This window comes from Corvus brachyrhynchos, unplaced genomic scaffold, assembly GCF_000691975.1.
Source record: "Corvus brachyrhynchos isolate BGI_N302 unplaced genomic scaffold, ASM69197v1 scaffold21, whole genome shotgun sequence".
NCBI classification, from domain to species: Eukaryota; Metazoa; Chordata; class Aves; order Passeriformes; family Corvidae; genus Corvus; species Corvus brachyrhynchos.
In genome coordinates this window covers 16151-30954 of record NW_008236924.1, presented here as the reverse complement: position 1 = coordinate 30954, position 14804 = coordinate 16151, and positions in this window count along the sequence as shown.

The following is a 14804-nucleotide window of genomic DNA, read 5'->3' as shown; positions in this document are numbered from 1 at the left end:
TAGGGACAGGTGGGACTGGATCCTCCCTGCACCCTCTGGCCTAGGGGTACTCTCAGCTGCATTAATCACTTCAGGGCCAATAAATCTTTTGCCCAATTTACCATTAGCTGCCCAGAAACAGGGATGAGCTTGTTACATTTCAGCACTCCACCTGATGGCCCTGGGGTGGGTCTAAATAAGGGACAGCCCTCAAAATCTGAGGTTTGCAGTGTGGCTGAGGTTGGAGGTAGGCTGAGTTTATGAGTAAAGATTTTTGTCTTGATTGAAAGTTTTGAAGGGCTGTGAAGCTGCTGAGTTGAACCATTAAGCTGCCTAAAGGAGATGCTGGGTGAGAAATATGAAGTTTTTTAACATAAGAAATTACAGAGGAGCTCCAGACACTTAAATGCCTCACCAGGCACTTGGTGGGATTGTGAAAGTCCCATGTGTGGAATGAGCATCTGCCTTGTGAGAATGATGGCTCAGGTGGGGGCCACGGTGTCCCCCTGGGTTGGTGGCCACATGGTGAAGCATTCAGAGTGGGATCCACACAGGATATGTCCCTGAGCACAGCTGTAGGGAGTGGTGTCCTTGGCAGCCCCTTATCCCTGTCCTATGCCCTGAGGAAGAGCTGCTGCAGGGGTTTGCTATGTGTGGTTTGCTCTGCTGAAAGGCTACAAGTGACTGCTCTGAGGGGACTGGTGCCAGCCACGGGGGAAGTGCTGGCATATCCTGAAAGCTTGGGAACCCTCCCTAAAGCTTGAAGGCACCACGGGCCTGTGGGGTTGGGGTCTTTTTGGAAACATTTGGCATGGGAAAGGGTAGAAGTGGCCAAACGATGCTGTTGCTGTCATAAGCTGTCAGAAGCCTTGGAAGGACTTTGCTGCAGGTGGCAACTCAGAGCCTCCCCCTCTGTGCTGAGGTCCATCCGTCCCTGATGCTTTGTTCCCTCATGCCTGATTTATGAGACAGGGTTTGGTTGGTGTCCCCCCCATGAGCCCTGTCCACACAGATGTGCTGTGTGCCAACCTGTTGGGCTGGGCTTGCTCGGTGGGGGTGATGTTTCCCAGCAATGCTGAAGCATCACTGCACTATTGACAGAGCAGCTAATGGATGTGAACATCACTCTTGCTTTTTATTTGCAATTAATGATGGGTTTGTGCCTTGAACTCTTGGCTTTTTTCAATGCAAACAGACCTGTTCTGAACAATTAATCTGACAGCCAGTGAGTAGTAGCCTTTATTTTGTTGTTTTCAAAACAATACCAGTCCTTTTCTGGAAAACGAATGGAAGATCGGGTTATTAAAATACTGCAGGAGCACTGTGGTGAGGCACTGAAAAACCAAGGTCCTGCTCTTATCCCAACTGAAGACAGCAGAGCTTTGCTGACTTGTGTCAAGGCAAGGGTCTGACTTACTGTTTTGAGTTTGCTCTGGGGCAGGATGTAGCTGGCTTGGTATTGATGAGAAAATCCCCCTTTCTTCATGCACTGGTTACCTGGGGGTACCACACGGTTTGGTTGAAAAGTGGTGTGTTCTCTGTAAAATGGCAGATTTTCAACACAAGCCCTGTCCTGTAGGATTTCCCACATCTGAGGACGCACGAGTCTTCTAGCTTGGTCAGTGGTGAACAGGAGCTGGGTGCACAACATATATAAACGTACACAAATTCGAAATTTCTAGTGTAAAACATAAAAATTGAAAACAAGTGTGTTTCCCACTATCCTTGTCAAAATGGTAGTGGACAAATCCAGGGCATCTCTCCTCAAGAGTGGCAGAGGCTCCAAGTCCACATGGTGTTGCTCAGAACAAGGTGAATCTTTGCAGCAAGTCTTTGCAGAGCAAAGAGTTCCTGTGCAGCAAATGGCCCTGAGCTGTAATTTAATTGCAGTTCTGATTTTTTTTTATATTGTTATTATTCCAGAAGCAGTTTGGACTCCTGTGCTATTCTGCTGTTAAACGCATATGTAGGCAACAGTCTGGTAGGAGGAAGCTTATGGTGTAAAAATAAATGTCCTGGGGGCCTGACTGTCTCTGAGATAAGGTTTAAACTCAGTTTCTTCATGAGTTCTCTCAAGGCCTCCCCTGAAGGAAGGGATGGGGCAGAGGAGCAGCAGGTAACATCCCTGCTTCCACTGAGAGCATTGCTGTCATTCCATCCAGCTTTGGGTTGCAGGGAGAACTTGTGAGACTTCTGCGTGGCACAGCCCAAAAATGCACAAGATGCAGCATGGAGGTAGAAACAAATATGGAAGCTATAATATTGTAGTTCTGTTGTAAAGGCTGAATCACTTGAAGAGAGAAAGGGAGTTACAATATTTTGTTCTTGTTTGCAGTTTGTAGTGTAGCCCCCCCCTCTGCTTTCTTGTTACTGCAGCATAAGTATTTAGCAAAGCATTAATCTTGCTTGTCAGTAATAACATGCAAATTAAACACCTGCTCTAGGAATCTGTAGTGCTTTGTTCCATTAGATGGTATTGACATGTCAGGTATTTGGACTTTAATTCAGAAAAATGGTGCCATTTTCATTTATCTCCCCTAATGAAGAATGAAGGTGTGCACTGATACAGGGCTGCCCACAGCAGCGCAGCTAAAAGTGAGAAACAATACTTAATATCAGCACTAAATTACATGTGACATCTCATTTAAAGATAAACAGCCTGAAGGCATATGTCCAAGTGGCATTGATGAAATTTTTAAATGTTCCTTTGAATTTTCATTTAACCACCAATTGGGAAGTGAAGGTGCTGTGCTGGCTGGGAGATGTAACACGTTGCTGCTTTAAATGTGAGCCGAAAGGAGAAGTAGGAGAAAGCTGCAAGTCCGGAGGGCCAGGGATGTGGATTGGCCCAGACATTCCCCTCCAGTCACATGGGAAAATGGGAGCTGTGCCCAGTAGATGGTGGCTGTGAGATGGGTGGAAGCAGTTCTTAAGCTGTGAGGTGCTAAAGCTCCCTTGTCCTCACCTGCACAGTGACTCTGGTGCCAGAGGCCAGGCACAGCACAGGGGGACTTCAGCCTTGCGGGGCTGTTTCTGTGAGCAATGTCCCCTGGTCCCATGAGCTGCAGGCTGGACACTGCTGAGCCCCCACTGTGTCGCATCTGACCCCCTTTGCACATCTTGCTCTTCAGCTTTCCATCATTTTCTGGAAAAGCTCAGATCCCCATGGAGAAATGTGGTTACAACCAGGGGGAATGGTTTTAAACTGGAGGAGTAGGTTTAGACTGGATATTAAGAGGAAATTCTCCCTGTGAGGGTTGTGAGCCCAAGTTGCTCAGAGAAGCTGCAAATGCCTCATCCCTGGAGGTGTTCAAGGCCAGGTTGGATAGGACTTGGAGCAACCTGGTCTAGTGGAAGGCATCCCTGCCCATGGCAGGGGGTATGTGAGCCGAAAGGAGAAGTAGGAGAAAGCTGCAAGTCCGGAGGGCCAGGGATGTGGATTGGCCCAGACATTCCCCTCCAGTCACATGGGAAAATGGGAGCTGTGCCCAGTAGATGGTGGCTGTGAGATGGGTGGAAGCAGTTCTTAAGCTGTGAGGTGCTAAAGCTCCCTTGTCCTCACCTGCACAGTGACTCTGGTGCCAGAGGCCAGGCACAGCACAGGGGGACTTCAGCCTTGCGGGGCTGTTTCTGTGAGCAATGTCCCCTGGTCCCATGAGCTGCAGGCTGGACACTGCTGAGCCCCCACTGTGTCGCATCTGACCCCCTTTGCACATCTTGCTCTTCAGCTTTCCATCATTTTCTGGAAAAGCTCAGATCCCCATGGAGAAATGTGGTTACAACCAGGGGGAATGGTTTTAAACTGGAGGAGTAGGTTTAGACTGGATATTAAGAGGAAATTCTCCCTGTGAGGGTTGTGAGCCCAAGTTGCTCAGAGAAGCTGCAAATGCCTCATCCCTGGAGGTGTTCAAGGCCAGGTTGGATAGGACTTGGAGCAACCTGGTCTAGTGGAAGGCATCCCTGCCCATGGCAGGGGGTTGGAACTGGATGATGTTTAAAGTCCTTCTCAGCCCAAACCATTCCATTACTCTATTAAATGTTCCTTGGCAATTTAAATATGGAAATTAGGTCCTATTTTCCATCTTAGCAGGGAAGCCCTCTGCATTTGAAACTCATCCTATTCCTTGCTTGTTTTCTTTTTTCCCCATCTAAATAATCCCAGCTCATTCCTTCTTTTTCCATGAGTTTTTCAGGCAGGTTTTGTTTTCCTCTGGGCCTGTTGTGATTGGCTTTGCTGTGTCTCGCCCAGCTAGACACAGTAACTGAGCTGAGGTTCTTCCAGTGTAAAACAGAAGGAAGATCCCTTTTGTAGGGTTATATTCTGGCAATAGAAAGCCCACATCTTCAGCTGGGCTTTATCCTGTGACTTTGCTGGTGCGGGTAATCTGGGCTGTTGAAAAGCAAACCTTGTCTGTATGTGCACTTGGGGCTTCTTGGGATCTTCCACAGCCTGTTCTTAGAGGCAGGCCCTGGGGCAAAGCATCTTGTGACAGAAACAAAGACTTCCAGAAGGAAGGCACATAGTGCCATATTCTCCTGCCAATACTTGCCTGTGTCTTGAAGTGATTGCTAGAACTCGCTTCTCTATAATGTTTATCCATTGTTTTTGGATGACTTTGATTTACTTTCAACTAATTTCTTTTGAAGAGTGCTCCAGAGACGAGCTCTGTGATTTATTTTCGTCCAGATCTCCTGAATGTGTACCAGAGATTTTTTGTTTGCTTGCTTGTTTTCCCCCAGAAGGTAGCTGGCAGCAACAGGAACAAGCTCATGCAGAGGGTGCTTTTGTGGCCAGACACTGAACACACAAATGACCAGGCTGCAGATCTTCAAAAGCATCCAGCAGCATGAAAAAGCCACGCTGGAGGCAAACAGCAGGCACTGCTGGACCATTCCCTCCTAATCTTTGATTAGTCACATTTAATGGGATTTCTTCTCATGCTTTTGAGCTGCTCAGCAATGCTGGAGTTTGACCAGCATTCATGGTCACCCATTACTGGCTCCAGCCAATCTCCATACAGTCACTGAATGTTTATTTGTATCTCCTTGATAGATGTCAGGCTCAATCTAAGACACAGCTCTCAGGATTTCCTGGTATGGGGTCAGTAGGATCCAGCTCTGGGAAAGATTGCATACTTCTACTTGTTCAGTCTTGATTTTGATCAGGAGAAGAGTTGATGTCATTGCATCATTCTTAAAGCTTACCCTCCCTTTTGGCTTTTTTTTCAAAGAATATAAAGCAATTTGACACAACAGGCTGTGCTTTGTTGGTTCTTATTTGCATCTTGCAGTGTGACAATATCCATAATAAACACAGGCTGGGATTGCTTGTGGAGAATCTACCCTTATTTTGAATAGAACCTTTCCTTTTCCTCCAAAGATGTTTAAACCTTGCCTTATTAAAAATAATAGAAATGCATTTCCCCTCATATAAAATATTAAAAGCAGTTTGATGGGTTTTATTGTTTAATAAATAGTTTGCACTCCCAAGGCTCTTTCCAGCATAGAATATGAGTACTTCACAATCCTTTCTGGTGTCTGGCCATGCATGTTGCCTCCAGCAAAGGGAGTTCTTAATTCACCAAGTACCTCCCGACGATGTGCAATTGTCAACCCCAGCCCAGCGCGCTCTAATCGCGGCTGGCACAAGCTGGCCCTGCTGACGTCCACGCCGCAGGGAAGTCAGACATTTCCATACCCACTGAATCTCTGGGTATCTCCTGATGGAGGCAGCAGCCCATTAGAAGCTGGACCTACTCCACAAACCACGCAGGAATGGGGTATTTCGAAGAGCAGCCGCATTTATTTACACCACTGAAGCGTCTGTGTATGTCGTAGCCGTTCATTTACTTACCTCCCCCAGACCACAGAACTTGAGGTTTTTCCATGTTTCATCTTGTCCAGCTGGGAATTGAGGCCCAGAGAGAGGAGGGGACTGCTCAAGAGAGCCCGAGGCAGAGCCAGGAAGCCACGGAAGTGCACTGGCACTGCAGCCTCATCCCTGCTCCGGCTTCTCACTCACGTTTCCCTGAGCTGTGCAGCCCTGTGACAAGTGACATTTCGCAAATCATGTCAGGCTGAGGATTTGTTGATATGATTCTTCTGGCTTGATGGGAGGGGGTGGGGAGGAGGAAGCCTCTTGGTTAACAAGGAGGACTAGATGGAAATACTGCCAGACCTCTTTTCTACAGCAGCAAATACTTGCAAAAGCAATAGAGCTGTGCAGGGGAGGTGGGGCTCTGCTGAGCTTCCTCCACCTCTGTCTCTGCAGCTTCATGGCAGGTGCTGCTGTGGGTCACAGATGATGACTCGCAATGTTTTGGTGGCCTTGCCTCCTTTCCCCAGCACAATGCAGGTTATTTGGGAATGTTGAGGAGCAGCCCCTGCCAGCCCAGCCTGAGGATGGACCTCTGTGGTCCCACCACTCAAAGAAACTTAGGCTTCATAATAACAGGCTTAAAAGTCACTATTACACAGCCAGTTATGGGGCCCTTTGTGTATATTTTCTGATTCACAGAACTCCTCTGGATGGCAAATCCAGGGCTCTCTTGGCCCACACATTGTGGCATCCTTTAGCTCGGTGTTTATGGGTGATAGCTGCTGAAGAAGGGGGGGGTAAGTGGTGATCTCAGCTCTTCGCGCTAAGGGAATGGGGTGTTTGAGACTGCTGTAATGAGAAGTGAGCAAAAATGGCAGCAGGGAATAAATTCTTAATTTAAATAATGAGCACCCTTTGTTGCCTGACAGATGGTCATTTTCTGAGAAATGCAAAGTCTCTTTGGAGGGGTCAGATTGCTTGTATTTACATGGAATAATGAGGGAGAGGCACTGGTCCCAACACATGCTGTGTTTTTCACATTTTTCCAGGGGTATTCCCAGCAGTCTTTGAAAAGAACAGACTTGATCCTTTGCAAACCTTGTGTGAATCTGACCACGCGTTATTGCACGAGGAAATCAAACAGTGATGGGAGTGTCTCTGATATTCAGGCAGCTATTATAATGCCCTTTAAGCATCTTTAGCTGCTAGAAAAGAAGCTTGATACTGATGCCAGAAAACATCTTGGGTCTGAATGTGCCTTTACTTGTGCAGGGCTGGCTGCAATCCAATATCCAGCTATCTGCACGCTGGTGGTGTCTCCGGGATTTAACACGTGGGCAGGCAGATGGATGGCAAAGAACTTGTTTGGGGTAGGGCACCTTCCTACACACTTCCTCCCTTGCTGCATCCACTTTTAACGTAAGAACTAAAGATCAGGCACCCAGTACTCTGTTTTAACCATTATTTTTTCCATCAGTTCTGGTGATGGGCAGCAGGGGTTATAGAGCTGGAGCGGGTTTGGGGTACATCAGGAATTCCTTGCTGTTTCATGATAATTTAGCTGGGATGGCAGCAGCCCTGTTGGGCACCATGGCTGCTCTGGCTGAGGTGTCTCAGCTGTCCATCTGCTTCTCTGCAATGTGCAGGTTCTTGCTGTCTCATCAAACAGAGCAGAAAGGGAAGCAGCCTGTCCCGAGCCAGTGGTCAGGAGACAATGATCCTGGTTGCAATTGCTCATTCTCCCATGATGCTCAAGAACTTTGTTTCCTCCTGGCCAATGTCAATATTTTGTGTACACAAGCATTTGGAAGAGGTACAATACGAAGTAACCTTTGAAGGAGTAGTTTGACCATCCTTGAGCCCCCACGGAGGAACTCTTACTGGCAATTGGAGGCCTTAGCATGGTTCTCTTACTGTTCATCAGTCCCCACTTAGGCTGATGTTTTAGCCCAAGTAAGATCCTTACAGTCCCATTAAGCTTCTCCCAAAACAGCAAGGAAAACAAACACTAGTCTTGAACCAAAAACTTTTCTAATGGCACAGGCTGTACTTGGGTATTGGGTTTCTGGCTTTTCCTGTATGTGGGTCCCCATTCTGCCCTATTTCTTCCAGCACCAAAGAAGGATGAAGACTTTCTGTGGGTGAATGTGCAGTGCTGACAGTGTCCCAGACAAGGGAGAATTTGGTACCCCTGCAGATATCAAAACAACCCTCCTCTGAGCTCCCTTCAGCAGTGTAGGGATAGGTTTTGCTATCACACTTTAAAAAGGCTAAAAAAAACCCCTGACACCTTCCCAGCCTCCTGATTCTGAAAGTGTAGAAAGGCACATACAAGTTTGAAAACACTAAAGGCAGTGCCTTTAGTTATGTTGCTCAGCAGCTGAGAGGTGCTCCCATAAAATTCAGCAGTTTTGTACATCCTCACCATGTGTTCCTTAATCTCTGGGTAGCAATGTGTTTGGAAGAAGCCAAGGCAATCAACACCCATTTTTCACAGTGAATCAACTACTAGTGTCAAATTCTGGTCTGTGTTTTGTGCCAGAAAAGGCTTGTTGTTGCCTAAATTTGGAGTATGCCATGTCAGCCTGCAAAATCACTTGTTTCCTGGACAGGGACCTAAATTTTATATTCCCTGTCAAGTCTTGGAGACTGGAACCAAAATTGTACTGACAGGGTTTTTCCCCCTTTTGGTTAATTCCTCTCCAAAGGTGGTTGCCTGCTGTTTTCCATATAACCTGTGCTCAGACTGACAGAAAACAGATTTGGGCAGCATGGGGACCCTGTCAAGGTTTTTGCCATTCTGTTGGCTGATGCTCCTTGCCAAGAGCTCTGTGCATCTGGGAGGGAGTTCCCAAGGACCTCAAATTTCTGGACAGTTTGCAGAACACTGGCCTGATCTGCATGGTTTCCTGGCAGCATATGGAGGCATTGGATTTGCTCTGGCATGGATAAGCTCTTACAGCTTATTAAATATTTTCTTTAAAAAACATGTTTCATCTGGTTGACCTGCAGAGAACCAAATAGGTGTGTTTACCAGTGGCATGCATGTGGACAGGACTTATTTTCAGGGCTGGGAAGAAAAGGAGGAAGACAGGAGTGGCCAAGCAGTTGACAGTGTGCAGCACTGTCAGGGAGTGAAACCTATAACCAAAACCAAAGCACAGGTAATTTTTAAAGGTTAGTATTCTAAATTTAGCTTCAAAGATGCTAAAAGAAAATGGGCAGATGTGATCACAACAGATCAGTGATCTCACATGCAGTGAAAAATGTGTGTGAAGCCAAAAAACACATTAATGATCTTCTGTACCCCCTCACCCACTCAGGTTGTGCTTGTGCTCAGGGGTGGCAGTGGTGTGTACACAGGGTGGTGATATCCAGAGCTGATCTACTGGTGTGCAATGGGATGCTCCTGAAGAGCCTGCTCAGCTCTGTTGTGTTGCCTGTGAATGCAGGTAATGAAATACCAAGGGCTTTCATTACACTTCCAAATATAAAGGAAACCTTCATTTATCCATGCCTGGAGAATCGGAGAGAAAATCAGCATCAAAGAGAGCCTTCTACTGAAACCATTTGATGTTATAAAGGATAAAGAGTATCTGGCAGAGGCCTTAGAGGGGGAAAATCTGACAGGCACTCAAGTGCTACGAGCCTTGTAGCCTCCAGTTTAAACGCTCCAAGAGTACGATCATAATGCACGGGGGATCCAGAGCATAAATTGATGCTTTGTCTTTGCCCTTTTTTTTTACATTGCACTAAGAATTTGCCCTGCAGCTCCTGGATTAATTAAATGCTGACAGTCTACTAGGATAGGGGTGGAGACACTCTCCTGCCCTTTGGATGTGTTGTGCAGAGTGGAGTACACAGTACCCCTAGGAAACGAGCTTGTTCCATTAGGCAAAATCAATAAGGCAGAAATCTCTGTGAAATTCTTCTATTAAATTACAAATAGACTAAACCCCTAAACCAGGTGACAGTGATCATTGCTTTTATGTCCAGAACAAATGCTTGTGGGAGCACTTTGGTCAAATAGGCACATGCACTTCTGCAAACATCAGCTTCAGGCTGCTTCCTGTGGTGGCTGATTTTTACCTCCTTGGGCTATAAGAACAAAATTTTATTTTGCCTCTGTGCCTATCAGCTGTTTTCTGGGGTACTTAGTGTAAATGGTATACCCGTTCGTGCAAACATTTACCATAGAAGATCATTTCATGACAATAAATTCGTGCTCTCTCCCCAAGAATGTCATCCTTAAGGTCTAATTTTCCTTGGTTGTAGCACAGAAGTTTTCTTATCACGGTGGTTTCTGGAGGGAGGTACTGGAAAGGGAAGGTGTTCTGAAAGTTTGCTTTGGTTTCTCATTATTCTTTTTACTTTTAGTTCTGTTGGTAATAAATTTTCTTTATACTGTTTAAGTATGGACCTGTTTTGCCCTGAAGTTTTTCTGTTTTCCTCAATACATAAATTGATGCTTTGTCTTTGCCCTTTTTTTTTACATTGCACTAAGAATTTGCCCTGCAGCTCCTGGATTAATTAAATGCTGACAGTCTACTAGGATAGGGGTGGAGACACTCTCCTGCCCTTTGGATGTGTTGTGCAGAGTGGAGTACACAGTACCCCTAGGAAACGAGCTTGTTCCATTAGGCAAAATCAATAAGGCAGAAATCTCTGTGAAATTCTTCTATTAAATTACAAATAGACTAAACCCCTAAACCAGGTGACAGTGATCATTGCTTTTATGTCCAGAACAAATGCTTGTGGGAGCACTTTGGTCAAATAGGCACATGCACTTCTGCAAACATCAGCTTCAGGCTGCTTCCTGTGGTGGCTGATTTTTACCTCCTTGGGCTATAAGAACAAAATTTTATTTTGCCTCTGTGCCTATCAGCTGTTTTCTGGGGTACTTAGTGTAAATGGTATACCCGTTCGTGCAAACATTTACCATAGAAGATCATTTCATGACAATAAATTCGTGCTCTCTCCCCAAGAATGTCATCCTTAAGGTCTAATTTTCCTTGGTTGTAGCACAGAAGTTTTCTTATCACGGTGGTTTCTGGAGGGAGGTACTGGAAAGGGAAGGTGTTCTGAAAGTTTGCTTTGGTTTCTCATTATTCTTTTTACTTTTAGTTCTGTTGGTAATAAATTTTCTTTATACTGTTTAAGTATGGACCTGTTTTGCCCTGAAGTTTTTCTGTTTTCCTCAATAATCCTTATTTCACCTTATGAAAATGAAGTTTCAGTTCCTGCCCCCCTCCCCCTCCTTGCCTGCATTCTCACCCTTCTCCCAGAACTTTCTTCCAGGTCACAGGAGTTTTTCTAAACTGCTAAACCACCACACAGTTTTATCTCTGTTCCAAGCTTGGTGCCTTTTGCCACAGTGGGGCACGAAGAGCTCAAACAGCTCTTCAGCAAGTGACACCAGTGCCCAGGCACTGCCTGAGATGAAGCAGCAGATGTGCAATGCATTTACTGTCCTTGAGCAGCCCAGAGTGACACACTGCCTGTCAGCAATTTTTTTGTCACTAATCTTTTAATATCACAATACTCTTCTTTTGCAAACAACTCTTGGACTTCTTCTCGGCTGGGGCAAAGATCAACAGGTTGATTATTCCTGAAATGGTTGGATAGGGCTTTGAGCCATCTGGTCTAGAGAAAGGTGTCACTGCTCTTGGCAGGGGCTCGGAACAAGGTGATCTTGAAGGTCTCTTCCAACCCAAACTATTCTGTCATATGTCACAGGAAACCTTTTCTCTAAAGGCAAGAGCTTGGATACCAACAGGTTTTGATGGGCTCTGAGACCTGCCAGGCCTTTCACCTTCTCTCACATGTCCTGTCTCCAGCAGCTCCAGGAGCTGTTAGAGCAGCAGATGCCACAAAACCTGATCTTCTTAGGACATGCAACACAGGAAAAAAATTGCAAGGAGATCATGATCCTTATTAGTGTGTTTTTCAAAGGAGATTAGTGTCCTGTTGCTCCAATCCTGAAAAAATTCATTTTACCTACTTAGATGAACGTTGGTTTTGCTTACACCTGGTGAGTAGGGCAGGGAACAGCGGAGTTCAGCTGTAGCACCCAGGGCACATACTGGGCATTAGAAGAACTGTGGGCAGGGACTGGGTTTCTTTGGTTGGATGGGAGAGTCTCCATCTCGAGAAACTCTTAAGAACAGCCTGGATAAGTTTTGTCAGAAGTGTTTTCCCTGACTGACAGCCCAAGGAAAGGCTTAGGTCACTTCTCCTGGTCCTTCTCAGGATTATTTGTCATCAGTGCTGAAGGTCCTGTGCTGTGTCAGGGTGCTGTGTTCCAAACTACTTGTTTTTTGGAGGTTTCCAGAATCAAACTGCTCCTTGCAGTTCCTGGAAAAAAAATGGCTTTTGGGAAACATATTTTGTTATGAGGGTCAGAGACTAACACCCTTCCCAGCATCCATAGCAACCTGCCTTCAGAATCTCTGCTTGGAAATCTTGTAATCTTGCTTAGATGCTTTTTGAACAATTTCCAGGAATGTTCTGCTCTTTCCCATTCACGACTACTAAATATATGCTCTGTTTGGACTGCAGACCCCAGTCTATTTTTATATTTATTGCCAGCATATTTTAATTTTTCTACCCTGGATAGAACAATTTGGTCTGTTCTTAAACCCAAGACCTTGCTGCCCCCTCTCCTGCCACTGCCTGATTTTGGCATCACTTACAAGGAGTTTATTATTCTGGGGTGCTTCTGTGTGGACAAGGACTGTGCCAGCTTCTGACTGACTGGAGACAGACTTAAAACCAGAAAAAAAAAGGGCAGGAAAGAAAGGAAATCAGTTGTCCCTACACAAAGGACTAATAAAGGGTACAGAAGTGCTTTATCCTGTTTGTAAATGGTTAACTGAGTTTTGGGGTTGAAAACACTGTAATAGAGCAGTGAATTCCTACTTGTGGAGCATTTCTCATTCCTCTGGGTTGAAATGGCCAAAGGTTTTCATGTGTGAGGCAGAAAACAAGTGGCTGCTTGCTTTCCTGTCCTCCTGTGTGCTCATATTTAGCAGGGCTTTATTTATTTGATTAGGTGCAAGGAATATAGGCTCATTGTTTACACTGCATGAACAGGAATGGCAAAAAATAGATTTTTATCAGTGCTACTCTTGCCTTTGGTTGCTACCCTGGCCTCTGGAATGTTTATTTCTACATCTGGTGAAGATTTAAGGGTAGGGAGCAGGATTTGAGAAAATATTCTCAGGCATGTGGGTAGTGAAGGACTATTCAATTTAAGCTGTGTCTTGATTAAGCTTATATATCTCCTTGTGACCTTGACATGGAAATTCCCCCTTTAAATAATGTTCATAAGTCTCCAGGGTCAAATCCAGGCTTCTGTGATGCAAAACATGACTAATGAAATTACTGTGTCCTGAGCTGACAACATCTTGCTGGGCTGCAAAAGGCTGAGCCCAGAGCAGTGCTGGGATGTCCCAGCTCTGCTGGGAACCTAACTCCAGCCTTTGGGAAGGGGGTCTAAAGTCAGAAACAATGACGTCTTTAAGTGTGGGTTGAAGCATTGCGAAGCTTCAGTCCCACAGGGACAGCCATGGATCTGTCCCATTACTCCTTACTAACACCCACCACAGCAGCTGGCTTGGCTCTACTTAGTTATTTTTCCTCCAGACAAGGACTGTGACCTTTGATAGTGACAGAGGGAAACTCTCCCAGCAGTTCTGGTGCTTTAGAAATAAGGGGAAAGGAACCCAAGCCCTGAATCTGTTGCTACAGAAAAAATCCTTAACCCACCGGGGCAGGATGGTGCTGCAGGATTGCTGACTGGAGTTTCCAGCAGAAAGGCAGGTGAAGGGGTTAAAGACAAAGCTGGTGCTTGTTCCTCCATGGCATTATCTGTATGATTGCTTTTCATATCTTGTTTATTGTGGTTAGCGGAGCATCTAGCACTCCGTAGCACTATAGAGTGTAGATGCAATAAATCTTGTCATTGCAAACAGCACACTTTTCATCAGAGCTCGAGGAATTGCAAGGTAAGCATTCAAAGGCAATCTATAGATTTAATTATACAGAAAGCCTAACCCGTGTGTAGATCTTAAAATAAATTGTAACTGTGAAGACTGCATTATGTTCAGTTTTATTCATATTACGTGTATTATCCTGTTTTAATTGTTGCGAGGACATGGGGAATGGCATTGCCAACCCAGTGTCTTCTGTGGTTTTGTATCAGCACTGAACAGCCAAGGATGCTGGTAATTTAAGGGATGAGGGTTTTTCAGCCTTTCTGACAGCAGTGTCTGTAAATTTACGCTCCTGAGTTTTAAAATCTTCTCTGATGCTAATTGTAGCACCAAGAAATCCCATGGGGTGAAGGAAATCATCTCTGATTTTATTTACTGAAAGAGGCCTGTGACCACAAAGCAAAACACTGTGCATCAAAGTGACAGGTCCAAATTGCTCTAATCACCACACTCGGCTCCTGGCACTGGGCTGGCCACAGCCTGTCCCCACCCAAGGGACACTCTGCATGTCCCCCTCCCTGGGGCAGGAGCGAGGAGGCAACTTACCCTGGCAGCAAAAACCACCCACCCGAGTCCTGGGTGTTTGGGATTACAGCAGTTTCAGCAACTTTCATTTTTTCCTGACTTGTAAATCCCCCAGCTTGGTGGTGCTGAAGTGTGGGCCTGCGGAGGTTGGCTGGCCTGTACTGTGTTGTCCCTATGTGGGACTTTCCTCCCCCAGATCAAATTTTGTGAAGGCTGTAGGAGTGCAAGGGGTGATGTGAGAGGCTTTTGCTGAGGCTGGTGTTCTTGGGAGATGCTAATTCAATGAACCTGCTCTAAACAAGCTTCTGGGGGTTGAGCTGCTCTCCTTTGGGCAAGGTGAGGTTCACTGATGGTTCCCCCAGCTGAGGCCTGACAGGAGCTGCTCTCTCTAGAAGGGGCAGAAATAGGACTGTTAGAAATGGAGAGATGGATTTGTCATTGCCAATTAGCCACGAGACCAAGCTGGGTGAGAACAGTCCAACATGACA